The sequence below is a fragment of the Puma concolor genome, chromosome B1 (assembly GCF_028749965.1).
Source record: "Puma concolor isolate L17-30 chromosome B1, mPumCon1.1.hap2, whole genome shotgun sequence".
NCBI lineage: Eukaryota > Metazoa > Chordata > Mammalia > Carnivora > Felidae > Puma > Puma concolor.
In genome coordinates, this window is record NC_141670.1 from 106,894,082 (window position 1) to 106,912,437 (window position 18,356).

The 18,356-nt window shown below is 34.0% G+C and overlaps 1 long non-coding RNA gene across 1 annotated transcript in view; it reads left to right on the forward strand.

Moving 5' to 3' along the window:
• LOC147581797 (uncharacterized) overlaps window positions 1–15,772 on the forward strand; it is a 34,208-nt gene extending 18,436 nt beyond the window's left edge. Inside the window, exon 3 of the long non-coding RNA XR_015249761.1 lies at window positions 15,660–15,772. This is a non-coding gene — a long non-coding RNA (uncharacterized LOC147581797). The remainder of the gene's footprint in view (window positions 1–15,659) is intronic.
• The last annotated feature ends 2,584 nt before the right edge of the window (window positions 15,773–18,356 follow it).

Sequence of the window (18,356 nt, forward strand, 5' to 3'; positions counted from 1 at the left end):
AAACAGTAGCTTTTCCAGCATCTGGTATACCCTACGGCTAGAAAGGGGCAATGTCTGCATCTTTGAAAAAAGTAATGAAATTGATCATCAGTTAGCCTATCTTAAAAATGATATGAAATATAATCTATGTATATTTACATGTAAATTAAGAAAAGACTATGGAGAAATATCAAAGAAAATTAAAACTTCCTGTCATGATTACTCTCAGATCCGTTCCCTGGATTTCCTTGTTCTGCTCCATATCAGTGGGAACTATATTTTCCCACCTCCCTGGCTCTCTGTCTTCTGCGAATAGGTTAGGGAAAGCACCAGGGAAAATCCAGGGTATTTTTTGACTCCCACATTAGATAATGCCTTAGAAGCCATCTACATTTTGTCTGGGATTCTAGCTTTCACTGGACAGTCCCTCCCTGTCATGGTCCCAGCTTCCTTCAGGCCTCTCCTGCTGGGTTCTTGTTCTCACTTGACAGCCTGGTTTCTGAGCTGTGGTTACATTACCTGTTTCCTCTGTCCATCTAGGGTAACACCTTCTTGCTATTGCTTCCTTTAGGGTTCCTTACTGTTTTCTGTTTAGCCATCCAGCTTTTCCATCACTTATACAACCAATTCCCTGCATTAAATGTCCTCTATTTGAATACCTAGAGTGGCTTCTGTTTTCCTGACCAGGAACTACCATGAATAATTTACTCCTCTCTATTGAAACTTGAAAACTGGGTGAAAGAAATCATTTTCAAAGAAAATATAATTTAATCAAATTAATTTTAGGAGAGATGAACTCAATACAGCAATTTAGAAGAATCAGACTCATTAAAGATTTAGCATCACCTCCTCTTCCCAACCAAGCAAAAACAAGAGTGAGGCTGCAAGTTCTATTTATGCCATAATGTGTAGATAATTCCAATGCTATTTAAGCTTTTCATCATGTTTCAAAAATAAAATTTGCAAGTTACTTTTATGGAAAATTTTATACATGGATACCAAACCTAACAATTAAAACATCAAAAAGAAAAATACAGGCAGTCTCATTTGTGTTGTCAGTAAGTATCAATGAAAACATTCTAAATAAAATAACTAAAAATTACAGGATGATATAACAAACTAAAACCTATGAATGAAAATGGGAAACACTCTTACATACATTTCATTAATATGAGAAATCCAGCAGAGCCATTTATATTCCCCTTTATTCACAAAAGGGAACTAGGCAAATGAAATTTTTAAGATTCACTGAGAAAAAAAAGCACTCAATATTTATGTCTTCATCAACCAGAGATTCCAATTTGAATATTATTACACAAAATAACCAGTTGACAACAAGGCCATTTGATATTAAAGATTATGTTCTATAAGCTCTAACAATCAGCATTAAAATGTCAGGGTCATGGGAAAATTTATTTATTTTGCAAATAAATTACAAATACATTTGTTATGATAACAGAAAATAGACAAGAATGGCTCAAGTTTAAAAATGTAAACATTTTTATTCTATGTTTAGTATCAGAAAGGAATACATTGATACTCTTGTCACTATTCTTAATTTGGTATCTTATCAATGCAGATTCTCTTGTCTCATGTTATAATCCTAACTGGCATTCTTTCTGCAACAGCAAGAAAGCATTTTTTTCCCTTCTGAATTATCTGAAGTTCTTTTTCTAAAAGTTATTAGTAAAGGGTACTTGCATTTGTAAATTCAAATACAAAACAATCCATTTGTTAAATACTAGATGGCAAAATTGAGAGCCTAAGTAAAACTAAATACTAAAATATATACTACAGTAAATAGAGATCATTAATGATGATATCCATAACTGTAATGTGACTTCAACAGACATTGGAGAGAAAGTGGTGAGTGAGCACCATCAATTCAAAGAATAGTTATATTGGTCAATACACAAGTCAAATTGAATACATACTACAATATTACAGTCCATATAGCAAAGAAATTTGGGAGCATCTGGGTGGCTCAGTTGGTTTAGCATCTGACTTGGGCTCAGGTTATGATCTCATGGTTTGTGAGTTTGAGCCCTGCAGTGGGGTCTTTGCAACAGCCTAGAGCCTGGAGCCTGCTTCAGATTCTGTGTCTCCCTCTCTCTCCACCCCTCCCCTGCTCATGCTCTGTCTCAAAAATAAATAAACATTAAAAATATTAAATAAGAAAAAGAAATTTGGTAGAAAATTCCCCAAATTGGGCAACTGTAGTAAATTCTTACATGGCATCATCAAGAACAATTTGTTAAATTGAAAGTAATTTTCGGGGCGCCTGGGTGGCTCAGTCGGTTAAGCCTTTGACTCTTGATTTTAGCTCGGGTCATGATTTAACCGAACCCTGTATCAGATGCCTGCGCGGGGCTCCGTGCTGACAGCTTGTTTTCACAGGCATTCTCTTTCTCTCAAGTAAATAAACTTAAAAGAGCAAGAAAGTAACTTTTCTAAATTTTCAAAAATAAAAACCAAATTTTAATCCCTTGTGATAGGAGAAGGATTTGTTTTCCCTACAGAAAAGTTATTACACAACTGTTGTCATAAAGAAAGTAAAAAATTATATAGCTAAAATTATGATAAAAGTATAATAAAATTGTTTCAATTAATAAAAATATTTTTTCTGGACATTGCAGTGTTTGTGGAATTTTTCAGCTTTAAAAGTATGCACCGTTGATTGTGATTTCTTCTTTGCTCTCAAGTGAATATTAATATTAATTTTTATGCCTTATGTATTTGTACTTTTATACTATTTTTTCTTAGAAATTGCTTACAAAATTAAATAAACTTCAGGACTAAAACTTTTCCTTTCTTCAACCTGTCTCAAATCCTTCAGGGAGTTTGCAAAAATTCAGTAGTAGGCAAAATACTTTCAAAATCCAAAGAATGAGAGTTCAAATTTTATGGCAATGTCACCTAGGAATTGAAGGACAAGAAGATTCTAGCAGATGTATGAGTTAGCTTCTATATTGGAACAGCCACAGGCAGTAATGTCCCCCTGGAGATTCGTGTTGCTCATTAGCATATTAGTATGTCTGAGGATCCTTATGCCAAACACATGGGTTTAGTGTGTTTATTTCAGCATTTGTCACAGGTATTTAATCACAGAACCCTTAGTCTTGGTATATATGTAGGCATTTTGAAACATTTGGTAAATATTAGAATAAAATGGTTATCAATAACAAAAATTGAACACCAGGAAGAGATTTTCTGCAGCCAGATTGCATAAGACTTCCAAAATTCCAGTTGAGAGCATTTCCATTAATCTATGTTTTACTGCAAGCATAGTCAATGTGATATTTCATGCTATTTTCCTTTAGGAGAAAAAGGATCCAGCACATGCCAGTGCTTTTCCACAGGTGGCCTTTAGCTAAATAACTGCCTGAAAGACATTTCATGTGGGAGTTTGGGGGGGATTAAAAAAATCAGCTTTCACTGTTGTTTTTTTAAACCAAAAACATTGCTACTGAACATTGCTAGTACCATTCTTGGGCTATTGTGAAATCTTATCATTTATTGATAATAAATAATGTTAGATATAAAGAGGAGACAATTGAAAAATTAACCTTTCTTCGGTCAAATTATGCTTTTCTTGATTCCTTCCTACTTTGTTTCCTGAGTGTTTGGTCAATTCATTTTTATTTTCAAGAAAAAATAGCCTATTACAATTGGGAATGTTTTGATTGTCTTGTTCATATGACAGTTTAGAAAGTTTTGTTTTCACAGGCAAGCTAAATTTCTACCTTTGGCCACAGTATTTCTAGTAATCATCTAATATGCTCTTACATCCAAAAGTATGTGGGAGGGCTTTTAAAGTTGAAGGCAAACATTTCGAAACCAAACATTGTAAAGAAACTAAGATTTTGTGTGTGTGTGGATAGTTATTTTGATTTTCAAATTGCGAATGTTATTGAAAACTACTTAAAATTTTTTCCTTTCCTTTTCTTTACTGACTGTGTTGTTTGAAACTATTGGCTCATGCACTTGGCATGAATATAAACAACATAAGGACAACCAAAAGGAAATTAATCCATCACAGTTCTAATTTCAATTTGCCTATTTTTATCATTCACATTTTTACCATCTGGAAATTTTTCTATCACTAGCTAAAAATATAATATTTTTTTCAAATACTTTGGGATTTTAAAGACATACATAATGAAATTTTATTCTCATTTTTTTGTGACATTATTTACCATACTTAAAAAGATCTGTTATTTTAATGATGCTTTACATGAATACACAAAACATACTATAGACTTATATGTATATGTAAATATTGATATTTGTATTTATGTAAAGTCAAATAATCAGGAAAATGAATTATATCTAAATACCAAGATACTTGCTTGAGTTATGTTCATTTTTTCATCAATGTCTTTGCAAAATAAAAAGATCAATTTCATATAACAATGTTTTCAGTATTATGGCAAAAAATTATAGCTATGAACATGCATGTAGCTTTAAAATCTAAGGCAATCAAATAAGTAGATATTTACAAAATAGAAACATTTTAATACCATAATAAATTTTAACTAGGTTAGAATGTTGAAGTTTAATATTTTTTTGAAACAAATTTTAAGCTAATAACCATAGGAGAATTTGAGTTTTCTCTATCCTCTTATGAAAAATGTATACTGCTGTAGGTGAAAATTTATGTTTTTGGCTTGTATGTATATACAAGGTATGTATTTTATAAATAATTACATAGATAGCAGATTTTATTGAGATATTAACTTGCATTGACTTTAGGACTGTTAAAGTCTTGGATTTGGGGGAAAGTGTCTCTTTTTTATCACAACAATTCTGATGTCGCTCTGCCATATCAAAGATTTTTTAGACAATGAGTTGCTTTTACACACTATAAAATTAGTGTGGGATTTTACTAGCATATCTATGGAGAGGCACCCATGTCATTCATTAGTGAGGCTCAGAGTAATTTCTGAAGTTAGAGGGCGTTTCCCTCTTTCTTTCTCTGTCAGTCTGTCTCTCTCTCTCATATCATATACATGCCTTTAAGATACCTGTTTCTCAGCTTCAGTGTCCATACTAAATGCTTTATGAAAACAAAAAGTTATCATTTCACAGGGTAGTTTTCCTCACTGCCTTCCTTTCTTCTTCTCATTCTTCTTGAATATATTTTCTTTGTTGATACTTCCCTAAATATCTTTGATATCATAGGATCAAACATTTTGTGTGTGTGCATAACATGTTCAATTCTAATCCCACAGATTTTATTTTTCCATTCATTTCCATTACTGCTTCTATCTTTTTAATATCCATTGTTTATTACTGTTTTTCTCCTGTGTATGTTCTAACCTTTTGGAAAAACTTATGTTTGTTATATATTTATATTTCTATAATATTAAGCTTTCTATAGATTGAATAAGGATAGTTATATAATTTCAATTAAAGTGAAAAAGTGACAGATTTTATTAAGGAACAACGTGTGCAAGTTATATTATATTTAATTAAAATGTAAGTAATGTTTATTTAATAAAAAAATGACACATCATTATTATATGCAAACTTGTGGATAATGAATATCAAGTTCATGATGATAATAAATTAACTTTGAAAACCAAGAAATTTTTTATCTGAAAAGTGTAACCCATATAGCCTTTGTACATATACGTGTACTGATGTATGTAGGTGGATGCATTCATGTATGGCATATGTTTGTGGATATAAATGTTTTAATTGTCCTAAATTATATTTCCTTAAAGAGTCAAATCAGCTTTTTTTTAGCAGACTACTTTTATAAATATTTCACATATTATTCTTGGTTTAATAATCAATATATCTCAAAATTTTAACGTATCTCATTAAAAAATCTATTGGTCCATAAATCTTTCATGTTAATTTTCTAATGCATTTTCTAATGCTTTTCTACATCAGAATTCTATAAACAGGAGCAGGCTTACCATGTGCTTCTTTACCAGAATTTTTTAAAAGTACTACAATAGAGTGTCTGTTTCCATAAAGCTCATAATGGGAATGAAATGCCTGAGGCAAACATGTCTTCTTTGCCTTCAAAAATGAAACATCAAAGAAATACTATTTGTATATAAATATATGAAAATGTTCATAAATAAAATCTTTGTGCATTGAGATAAAATGAAAAAGCATTCTTAAAAGTTTCTTTCAGAAGTAGTTTCCTAAAATCACAATATAGGGACTATGGGTATTAAATAGTTGACAGTGAAGTCTTGTGATCCTTTTTCAAAGTCCATGAAGTTTATTTGGTGACTAGTAGATAAAGAAGAAACTTCTGGGAAATGAGATTTCATATTCTATGCTTTAGGTATCATCAAAGGTAGCACATTTTTGGTCAAAGGTTAAAATTAGAGGCATAATTTAGTGAATTATGAACATAGTATTTTTTCTATAAAGTATGTATTAAAGAATAGATAAAAAAATTACAGATGAAATAGATCCAAAGAATTTTACGAGACAATAGCAAATCAAAAGACTGAATGATGACATATCTAATGACTGCCCTAGTGGATGCAGGCATGTAGTATGAAATAGACTCATGGCACTGACTACATAATTGCAAGTGGATAACATTATTATTTGAAATCATTGAGTTTTGAGTTAGTTTTTTTTTTTTTTCAACGTTTATTTATTTTTGGGACAGAGAGAGAGAGACAGAGCATGAACGGGGGAGGGGCAGAGAGAGAGGGAGACACAGAATCGAAAACAGGCTCCAGGCTCTGAGCCATCAGCCCAGAGCCCGACGCGGGGCTCGAACTCACGGACCGCGAGATCGTGACCTGGCTGAAGTCGGACGCTTAACCGACTGCGCCACCCAGGCGCCCCTGAGTTAGTTTTTGTGGCAACTGTTAGCTGAATCAGAGTTTTGGGGATACAGGAATGAAAAAATGGGTAACACTCTACCCACATGTTTTAATAAACAAAACACCTATCTATAATAAATAGCTTGGTTAGATGGTATTAAGGACAAAAACAAGTAGAGGAGAGGAATGGAAAGTATTGGAGGTATTGCTTTAAATATAGTAGTCAGGAAAGCCTCACTGAGAAGGGGATTGTAGCAGGCCAGTTTCCCAGCAAAGCAAACTCTGAGAAAAAGACTTGAGTGAAGAATCAATTACACCTCTTATGATGGGCAACTGGGTGGCAGTTCTAGTTTAAAATTGAATAATAGGGGCGCCTGGGTGGCGCAGTCGGTTAAGCGTCTGACTTCAGCCAGGTCACGATCTCGCGGTCCGGGAGTTCGAGCCCCGCGTCAGGCTCTGGGCTGATGGCTCAGAGCCTGGAGCCTGTTTCCGATTCTGTGTCTCCCTCTCTCTCTGCCCCTCCCCTGTTCATGCTCTGTCTCTGTCCCAAAAATAAATAAACGTTGAAAAAAAAATTGAATAATATATTAACATATCATCTAGTAGAAGTATTCTCTCCTTTCTGTGATCCAAGACTTCTAAATCTTCAGAATCAAGAGTCACAACCAGAGGAAGTACAAATTCACAGAAATGGGTAATTTAGAGTGATATTAAATAAGACCACTCCTACTGTCGCCTCTTGGTTCCCAGACTCTTGCATTATACCACTTAGTGATATAGTGTTGGGTCAAACACGAACTCTGCTGGATGAGATGCTATGAATAAGAAAGGCAAAAATATATGTCAATTCCAGTGAATATGAATTGTTGCTCCTTCCAAGTTTGAAGGGGTCCAATGTAGTCAATTTTCCACAGAGCACCTCTCAGGAATTTGCAAGGTTTGGTGTGTCATATTGGAGCTTTTTGTTTTGTTTTGTTTTAAGTTTATTTATTTATTTTGAGAGAGAGAGAGAGAGAGAGAGAGAAAGAGAGAGAGAGAGAATGAGAGAGTGAGCAGAGGAGGGGCAGAGAGAGAAGGAGAAAGAATCCCAAGCAGACTCTGCACCATCAGTGTGGAGCTTGACGTAGGGCTTAGACTCATGAACTGTGGGATCATGACCTGAGCCAAAATTAAGAGTGGAACACTTAACCGACTGAGCTACCCTGGCACCCCTGGAGGCTCAGCTTTAATATTTCTTGCTGGCACCTTGAACATTCGGTGTTAATAGTAGCTAGATCAGCCTTGGTGAATGAGACACCATAGTGACAGACCTATGTCTACTCATTTGATGTATCCATTTGCCAGTACTCTGAAGTCTGATGGTAGTGGCTGACTAAAGTCAATTAGCAAGTTATTCTCTCTACTTGATTGTTGAATCAGGCCTTTTCTGGGTGCAAACTTTCCTGGAGGATGTCAACATGTAATTCAAAGATCTCATTGATGTCCAGTCCCATATATTCATCCATAAGCCTTTTGCCCAGACTTTCTTAACCTCATTCTTCAAATGCTTCTAGGCCTTTGTCCAACCAGCCAAGCCATTTCCCATTACCCATATGCCTTTATATATCCTAATGTTGGCATTCTTCCCTTTTCACACAAAGTAGATGAGCAGATACAGAGCACACTGAAAAGATTTCTCTTAATATTTTTCGGGACATTGGTAGGCTTGAACTCATGTACACACATCCTAAGCTGACTTATTCACAAATCAAATTCAGATTTTTCTACATTTGTCAGCTGATCATAAAGAACCACAATTTGTGAGGCTATAAATGTGCCCTGAGGGAGCAGTGCTGGTAAAACAGTGATAGAATAAATGGACCATGAAACAATGTAGTCTATTTCTATTCTGTTGTCTTTCTTGTGCTCAGTAATAGATATACCATTTCCAATTTATAATGACTTATTCCTGGACATGCCCAAGTTTCTGAGTTGGTGGGTCTGTCAGATCCCAGCCCATACTGCACACTTCATATGCTGCGTTAGAGCTGCCCATGATTAAGTGTTCTGTCAGGTCCCAGTAGGATATCAGGAGCTGTTAATTATCAATAACAAATATATTGCAAAGAATATATGCAAATATACCAAGTTATTCTTTCCGAATCTGAAAAAGATCTCTTTGATTCAGATGTAGCATTTAACAAATATTTCCCCCTCAGGAAGAAGAGTAGCAACGTATACATGGACAGAGACTGCAGCCAATAGTGCAATTTGATTGTGCCCTTCTGAGATGTAACAGTATCCTGAAGGACAATTTTCAGTGTTACCATCTTTTTATTATTTGTTTTCAGAGATGAACATCTTCTCCAGTGATTGTGCATCTCTGAAAGCAAAATCAGTTTATAATCAAAAGAGTTCAAATAAATTCAATAATAGATAATACATAACCTTAAATAAAGAGGTGACCTTGATGGTTTTCTTTGTTGTTTACTTAAAAAGAATAATAATTGATTATTTCCCATTATTTTATCTCCTAATTTCATGTAATTTACCTCCACGTTTTCTAAAACAGATTGAGTTTTTCTATGTGGTTTACAAAGAAACACTCAGCTGAGTGGCCCGTATTAAAAGCTCAGTAAGCGGTTACTCTATGCTTGCATTTCCCTTTTCTTTTACTCAGCAGCAACTTTAGTGTGATTCCTTCTCTGTGGTTGAAATGGATTCAGAAATAGCTTTGCAGGAAATATTTGAAGGGAAAGAATTCTTAGTATAATGATCAGGCAGAGGACTGTAATAGATTTAAGTAGAGCCTGGGTTAACTATAAAAGAAGGAAACTAAAACATCATTTTTTTAAAAGCACATTTTTATCATAAGAAATCAAAATCCTTTACTTGGCTTTTTTTTTTCTAAGACCATAGTTGAATTCTCCTTATCCATAGTTGAATTATGCTCAGCAGAGAATGTTGAACTCAATTGTCCAAAGTCGGTCTAGTTGATCTTGATAGTAGAAATAGAATAAGTTCTGAAGCAATAAACTGATACAGATTTTTACTCAAATTATGGTAGAGTTTATTTTTACAAAGGAAAAGATAGGAAGATAGTGCCCATAAGTTTCTGAAAGTATACTTAACCAACATTTTATTGATGGAAATTAGAAATTTTGTTATCTGAAACATAAATCTCAAAATGGGAAGTAATGTTTACTATGGGATTTTAATTTCATTTTATTTTTCAATGAAAAAATGATTAAAAAATAAGTTAGTAGAAAGTCACCATGATGAGAAGTCAATAAAAAGTTATATTCGAATCTACCTGGAAGCAGGGCAAATAGGTTGACCTTGATATATATCTGCCATCCTAAGATATTCATGAAAAAATTTGACATAGTTTAAATTTATTAATAGTCACTTAAATGACAAATTGTTACCAAAGAAAAGTCAGTAGGCTAGTATATATCTTGGTTGGATTTTTTTTAACTGCTATTAAAATCATACAAAGTTCTTAAAGTTCCTAATTTGAAAATGTTGCTGATACTGTCAGTAATGATCAGTTTCCTGCTGTGTCTCTGTGTGCATTGCAATATTTTGGCTCTAGGAGAATGTTTCAAAACATGCAGATAAATTACTTCAGGATTCCTGTATCTTTCAAACTATTATTCTGGAATTTTCATAGCCATGCACCTGGTTCACTTTTTTTTTTTAATAGGAAAAGAAGGAAAGAAACACAACTGTAATTTTCTATATTCCCGAGAATGAGAGATATTTCACGGGTCCTTTTAATGACTTGACTACTGAAGCTTTTTTTTTTTTTTTTTTTTTTTTCTGAAACTGCGTGTCAGGTATGACTGTGCTGCTAGCACCATGTTGGTCTGATGGTAGTAGGGAGGGTGCGCTGAGGTAGTGTGGATATGTGTGGAAAGCACAGAGGAGTCCTCCTTGTGAAGCATTTTCTTGCCCATTTGCTCTTCTCGACAGACCCTCTGTCAGGTTCCTGCCAGACACTGCCTTCCAGAGACACGCAATGGCTTAGCCCGTGGTCTTGCTGTCACTGAAGAAAAATCACTGTCCTCACATCTGACCAATCTGTGAGGATTTGATTCTGGTGGATAGCTTGTTTCCAAGTGTTGCTTTTGCTCCTCAGTTTAAATGTTGCAAGTTTTCTTTTAAAAAAACCCTGAAAAATAGATGAAAATGCGCTTAAATAATTGATACATAAGAGATGTATGGTTACCTATTAGTAGATTTTTTTAAGAAATTAAGTTTATTTATTTTCAAAGAGGGAAAAAGACAGAGAGAGAGGCAGAGAAAAAGGGAGAGAGAAAATCTCAAGCAGACTCTGTGCTGTCAGTGCGGAGCCCGACATGGGGCTCAAACCCACAAACCATGTGATTATGACCTGAACCGAAGTCAAGAGTCATACACTCAACCAACTGAGCCACCCAGGGGCCCCTATTAGTAGATTCTTTCACATAGATGGGAAATTAAGGCTATAAAATGTCAAATGACAACTGAGGATCAAATGAGAAATTGGTTATAGGTGAACTAATTATGTTGAAGCTGGCTAGAATCTTATGCCACTGTGCCATATATTTTAATGTTATTATCTTAACATGTACTTCTCACAAGTTCACTGTGACTAACTCATTTCTATTTGTTTTTTTAATGCTTCCTTTCAGTGTCTGAACCTAAATATTTAACTTTTTACCTACTTATTGATATCCCATTTTACAGGTGAGGAAATTGAGGCATAGGGAGATAAAAATTACTTGCCCAAGGTCATACACTTGGTAAATGGAGGGGCCAGGACTTTATTCCTAACTGCAGCTTCAGATACCATGCTCTTAACTACTGTGATACCCTGCCCTCCTTTAGCCCGATATTTTATAGAACACCATACTTGGATTCATTTCCTCATTTATTTATTCAGTAGCCGATAGTTAACTGTGCATTACTGTGTATAATAGTCTGTATCAGGTGATAAGGATAAGTTGCCAATAAAAAGAAACAGGTCCTTGAATGACCGTTTCCACATTGACTGCACAGTAAATGTCATCTCTTGGTGAGTAGATTCTCAATATTATCTAGAAGTCACAGTCAAAAGAAAGAAATGATTGAGATGAGGGATCCAGTTGTAACTCATAAAAAGAACCCTCTGCAAAGGCCAGCCCAATCCCTTCAATAGTTGCATTTCCAACTTAAAATGTTCATGCTACATTTTGAGCCCACTTCATTTGGTCTTGTCCTCAGGTAGAGATGGGTGTGGTTGTCTAGTATTCCCTGTGTTTAGACAGTTTGTATATTTGAAAATTATTAAATTATCTGTTTCAAATGTCTAATTTGCAGGTTGGCTAAACTCAGTTCCTTTGCCATTTCCCATACGTTTTATTTCCCAGTTCGAAAAACACATTTTAACAAAGGAATACTGGTTAATATTTATGCTGAAATAAAATATCAGCCTGCCATACCATTCCTCTTGTAAAATAAACTGCTTATGTTAGGAGAAATATGTAAAATACTTTTATTGTCCATTTTAATCTTGGGTTCTTTCTATATTAAAAAAATAGTATGTAGGGGGAGAAAAATATTGATATTATTTTATGAACAGAAAAATGAATGAATAATTAGATAGCTATTAGACTGCAATTTTAAAGAAGCAGAACAATGCTACATGGTACATTGAAGCATCTGTTTTATTCTTGTTCAATGTCAAGGAAAGACATTGGCAGTTGTAACTGTCAATGTCTCTGTTGTAGCTCCAATATCTTGCCAAGATGTTTGTTTTTTAAAAAAATCACACTTATTTACACGCCCAACCCAAGGGCTTACTATTACCTTAAGGTAAAGATCATAGCAAAACAAAACAAAACAAAACAAAACAAAACCCAAATATCTTACAAAGAAAATTAACATTCTTTTTCAAATGTATCAGAATCATTTACATTAGGAACAGGACACATTTCCTTTTTTGACATGAATGTGCCAATTATATTACATCCTGTATATTAACAAACAGCCTATTTTAAAATAATGCAGAGCTAAGGTACAAAAAACCAAAGCTTTATCTTAAAATAAATACTATTGATTTTCTGAGGGCTCACTGGAAATAATGAAATAAAAAGAGATGATCGGCTTCTAGCTTCCCAGCATCACAGCCCATATAGTGTTTAAAGTGCTCTAAAAGAAAAGAAGTGATTAGAGATTTGATGGATGAGCCCCTCAATTTATTTCTTAAAAGAGAAGGTCCCTATCTTACAGCTAAAGCCACATGAATTGCTCAAAGTCAGATGACTGGATGAATTCTTTATTGAAATGACAATGAAAATAATTACGTTGTTAGATTGTCAGCTTTTTAAAAAACTCTTTTGGCAATCCAGACACACTGACATTAGTAACAAAGACAGTGAACATTTTTTAAACCAATGTCCCTTAAACTTTCCAAATGCAACACCATTGAATTGCCATTTTGGTGTGATTACTCAAAATAAAGAATGGAGTTTTGGAGACATATCAGGCAGTGAAAGAAGAAACAGACCTTTGGTACTTACAAACTTAAAGTAAGGGAAAACATCTCAATTGTTTAGAGGGCTTTCCCCTTCAATTTCAGCATTCCCTATTTATTTGCAAAAAGACATAGTTAAATCTGGTTAGCTAATTTAATATGTATATACTAGAAAAGAACGAGGTTTATTATTATGGCCTGTTCTGACATACATGACAATAATGGAATTTTAATCAGAATATAAGTAGATTTTTGTGAAAAGAATAATTAACATATGCTAAGAAAGGTATTGAACAAAAGAATAATTATAAAGTCTTCCCTCTTTTCATTTTTATTTCAAATATTAAAAAGGAAATGAAAAAATGGTGTGAAATTTTAAATTATTCCTTTTGTTTAAATACATCTGTCACTCTTCCATGCTTGATATAAATTTTTGTTTAATGTAAGCCTATAGGATATGTTAACCCCATAGTTTAAGAAAAACATTTTCTGGTGAAGAAACTAAGGCAAAGGTACTCTTGTCTCATCTTTCTGGTAGAAATTCAGATTTCCCATTTGAAGTTTTGCCCTTTATTTCTACATCTTGACTTGGTACATATACCTAATACATAAGGTAATTGCTTACGACCAAATTCTGGACTCCATTTATTCCGATAAGTAATTTCTAAACTTGGAACATAGATAATTTTAATTTTATTTAAATAGAAAAATCTTATTTTCAGAGGAAAAAATGTAAAGGAAATCCTGCTTTTATGGAAAGAAAGTATAAACTAGTAATCTCACATTGAAAACCTAAGTTTTGGGGCAAATTTTAGTGTTTTTTATTATTGGTTAAAAAAGACCTAAATATAAAATTGCCCTCTATGTAATCTTCACATTAAAGATCAAAAACTAGATATAATACTGTCTTTATTTCCATGTTATAGAAAGTTAGGGGACAGACTTAGATATCGTTTTATTAAGTATCTAAGTATTTTAAAATGTTTGTTTATTTATTTATTTATTTATTTATTTATTTATTTATTTATTTATTTTGAGAGACAGAGAATGTGAGCAGGTGAGGGGCAGAGAGAGAGGGAGAAAAAGAATCTCAAGCAGGCTTCATGCTGTTAGCACAGATCCTAACGCGGGCTCACTCTCATGAATTGTGAGATCATGACCTGAGCCCACATCAAGAGTCTGATGTTTAATTGACTGAGCCACCCTGGGTGCCCCAATTTTTTTCTGAACTTTTAGTAGGACGGTTGGTTCTGGAAGAGTTCCTAAACTTCTTTCAGTTGCTTCTTTTTTTATTTTCATCCAACACTAAAAGTATAGAAGCTTGTTTTCTAAGACTTCCTGGTTTTGTTTCCTGCTTCATCTTTCTCTGAAAGTTTTTATTTCTTTCATCTCTATTATAATTGTTCTGCTCAATTTTTATCTCACTCCAGGCAGTTTCTCCTTAGCTTAGGAGACCTAACTGGTCACTTTTGAGATTTCCCAGGGGCCAAACTGCTCTGGCCTTTTTAGATTATTTTACTGTGGACCCCTCAACTCATCTCATACAGGTTTTGGCAAGAACACAATCAGTTTCAGCTACTGCTTTCAAATGGCAGGGTGGTTTGGTTATGTTGCATATTTTGAGGTTCTTCTTTTCTTAGTTCCATCAGTCAAAGTATTGCTTTCTTCCGCTTCCTCATGTACAGATGCTGATATAATACGGGTCTTACGGTCATTGAGTGTTGGTTCTCAATCAGTTATATTTTGAAATTTATAGGGATACCTTGCTGCCTTGCTTTGCTGTAGATATTGCTTATGAGGTTTTCCATTTGCATGCTCTCTTGCTCTTCCAAATAAGTAAATTAAACATGAAAAAATAAAAATTCAATTAATGTATCATTAAAAACAGAAAAATGGTCACTGCCATTCCTTTATTATCTTATTATCATACTCTGATTCCCCATTTGTTAGCCTATTAAAGAATAGGATAATTATTCCAGGATATGTTGGGAGAAAATAATAACAATGTTAATATAAAAAACCCCAGCAATATCAGGAGGCTATTACCATTAATATGATGATTATTTTTAATAATAATGATTATAGTGACATTCAAAGATTAAATGATTATGAAGAACTAGGAAGAAACATAAGGATTTTTTTCTATTTTCATAGAAGACTATCAAAGTGACATTTGGAAAAAATACAAAATACTTTTGAAAAGAGACTAGCTTTATAACCATGTGAATTTTAGAAGAAAGAGAGCAAGCCAGTTACTTTAACTCGAACCATAAATGCCTTGTTAGAGAAAAGCATGGCAAATCAATCAGAGTTAGTGTACTGGCTAATATGTTGTCTTTTGATTGGTTTCTCCATTATTGGCCTATCAAGGTTAATTTCGTGTGTGTTTCAACTTACCACAGGTTATTGGTCTGTCTTCTCAGCCACAGCAGAGTTCAAAATGAGCACAGCTTCCCCACAGAGCAGGTGCTATGAGCAGTGTAGCAGATCATCTGCCTCAAGATCTTCTTCCTACTACCAGGTACGTTGCTCGACATGAAGCCAAGGGTGTGAACTATCTGCACTGAGAGAAAATAGCAGTGAAATCTAAAATATTAGCATGTGGTGTGAATACAAGTCAGTCCTCACTGTGGTCACCTCCCGTTCTCTTCTGCGTGATATGCCTTCTTCAAGCTCAGAAGAGAGGGGTCATTCTCTTTCTCTCCCCTTTAAATCCCTGTTGCTCGTTATACTTTCCAAATTCCAAATTTTACAGTTAGGGCCAAGATAAACCTGCTAACTTATGTGGCTTAGAATTGTAGAACATGTGCCCTGGCATAATGTTTAAAGAATAATTAGCATATGTGGTGAAAATCGGCAAGTAATCTCAATTCACAAAAATTGTTAAAATGTTTTCAATTCTCCATGAAGTTCTGGGGAATGTGACACTCCAGCACCAGGCTACATCTGCAAATTCTAATTTTACATTTCAACATCAACCTGCTATCAATATATTATGTGATTGTGTGTGTAGTTTTGACAGGTAATGTTGATGCAATTGTGGCATGGGCATTGCCGATGTGAATAATTCAGTGAATGATAAAAAATTAAATCAATTATTTGCCAAATTTCAAACATCAATATTTTGAAATATCCCTTATTTTTTTAGATATGTTGAACACTTTATATTTCAACGTTTATGGTCATATGACATATGACTTATTTGAATAAGATGCAATGGACTCATAGGCATTTCTTATTGTCACTGCAAATCCAGTCTAATTAAATTTTATGTCCCTCATTGTTAATGTTTGTGACCACTTCTCAGTTTCTGGTTAGAAATTTAACTAAGAACATTTTGATACTAATATTATGATAAGTGATTTTTGTCTAGTTCTAGAAAATATAGCATACATATTATTTTTCTTGTTATTTAATGTCCATTATTTGAATTAAAAAGAACATTTGCATTTCCTTTTGAGCACCAGAAAGGGAATAATGCTTTTATTGTTTTGAATTGAAGGTAATTATTAAATTGCTTTGCTAGCCTTTTCTCTTTATAATAAATTATCAAAAGACAGACTGTTGTATCACTTTTTAAACATGCTTTAGCGGGGCGCCTGGGTGGCTCAGTCGGTTAAGCGTCCGCCTTCAGCTCAGGTCACGATCTCACGGTTCGTGAGTTCCAGCCCCGCGTGGGGCTCTGGGCTGATGGCCCAGAGCCTGGGGCCTGGTTCCGATTCTGTGTCTCCCTCTCTCTCTGCTCCTCCCCTGTTCATGCTCTGTCTCTCTCTGTCTCAAAAATAAATAAACGTTAAAAAAAAAACAAAACATGCTTTAGCAAGGAATATATAATATAAAAGAAAATTATTTGCTTAGAGACTATGTGAGTGTATGTATCTGCTTATATACTCTCATATACAATATACATATTCAGACACGATTTCAAAGGGCAAATAACTACATATTTGATAGAAAGTTATAATTCATATCATCATAAATAATAAAACAAATGGTACTTTAAATGTAAGCTATTAGATATTCAGTTAAATTTCTTTTGTGCAACAAAATAACGTTAGGAATATTTTGGTATAAAGCTGACATATGATTGATGGGGAGTTGGTAGATAGGGAGTTGGTTCACATAATTCATTAGAGTTTTGAAATGGTAAGACACAAGTGCCATACTACTTCTAGGGAAAATTTTAAAGAAGGTAAAATTTTTGTAATTTCCCTATACCAGCATCCACTTATTACTGTCTGTACCCCTTTTTATATATGTTTTAAAAGTTATTATTTTTAATTTCTTTTTTTTTTTTTTTTGGCAATTGACCCAGGCCTCACTTTATCTGGAACTGCCCTTGCTGTTTCAGGGCAGAGATAAAGTCTTCTCAGTCTACGATCCAATAAATCAGAATTTAATAATTAGTTCACTCCCTTTTAGCTCACTTACCTAGACACTACAATGACCACTTACTCAACATTCAAAACTTATTACAATATTAGTGTCTTTCCCCATTGAAATTACACGTACTACAGGGACAGTGTAGGTCAGCATTCCTGGCAACTTAAACACTGTGGTAAACACAGTGCTATTAGCTTTACATAATCTATTTCTCAAGACTCTTTCAAATGCAAATTTAACTTAGGCAAAAATGAAGGGAACTTATTGGCCTTCTAAGCAGCAGAGTGCATCTATGGATTCAGGCACGGCTGGATTCAGGGGCTCAAACAATGATATTGGCACCACCTTTTAGTTTTTATTCTATCTTTGTTTTGGTTTCATTCTACAGATCTTTTACATGGCTAGGAAAATGGATGTCTGCAGCCACAGATTCAGATTCTCCCGGTGACTACATGTAAATAAATATAATTATACATATAAAGGTAAATATAAATGTATAACATAACTTATGATATGTCTTAATTCATTTGATATTCATAATAACCCATGAAGGGTAGATACTATTTTTTTAATCTCAGTTTTAGATGTGAGGAAAATGTAACAAAGAGAAGTTTATGTAACTTTCAGAAGGTCACATAACTCTGTGGTGGCAGGTCCAGGTTCCCAACCCAAAGGGATCTCAATCAGAATCCATTTTCTTTACTACTTCACTCTAG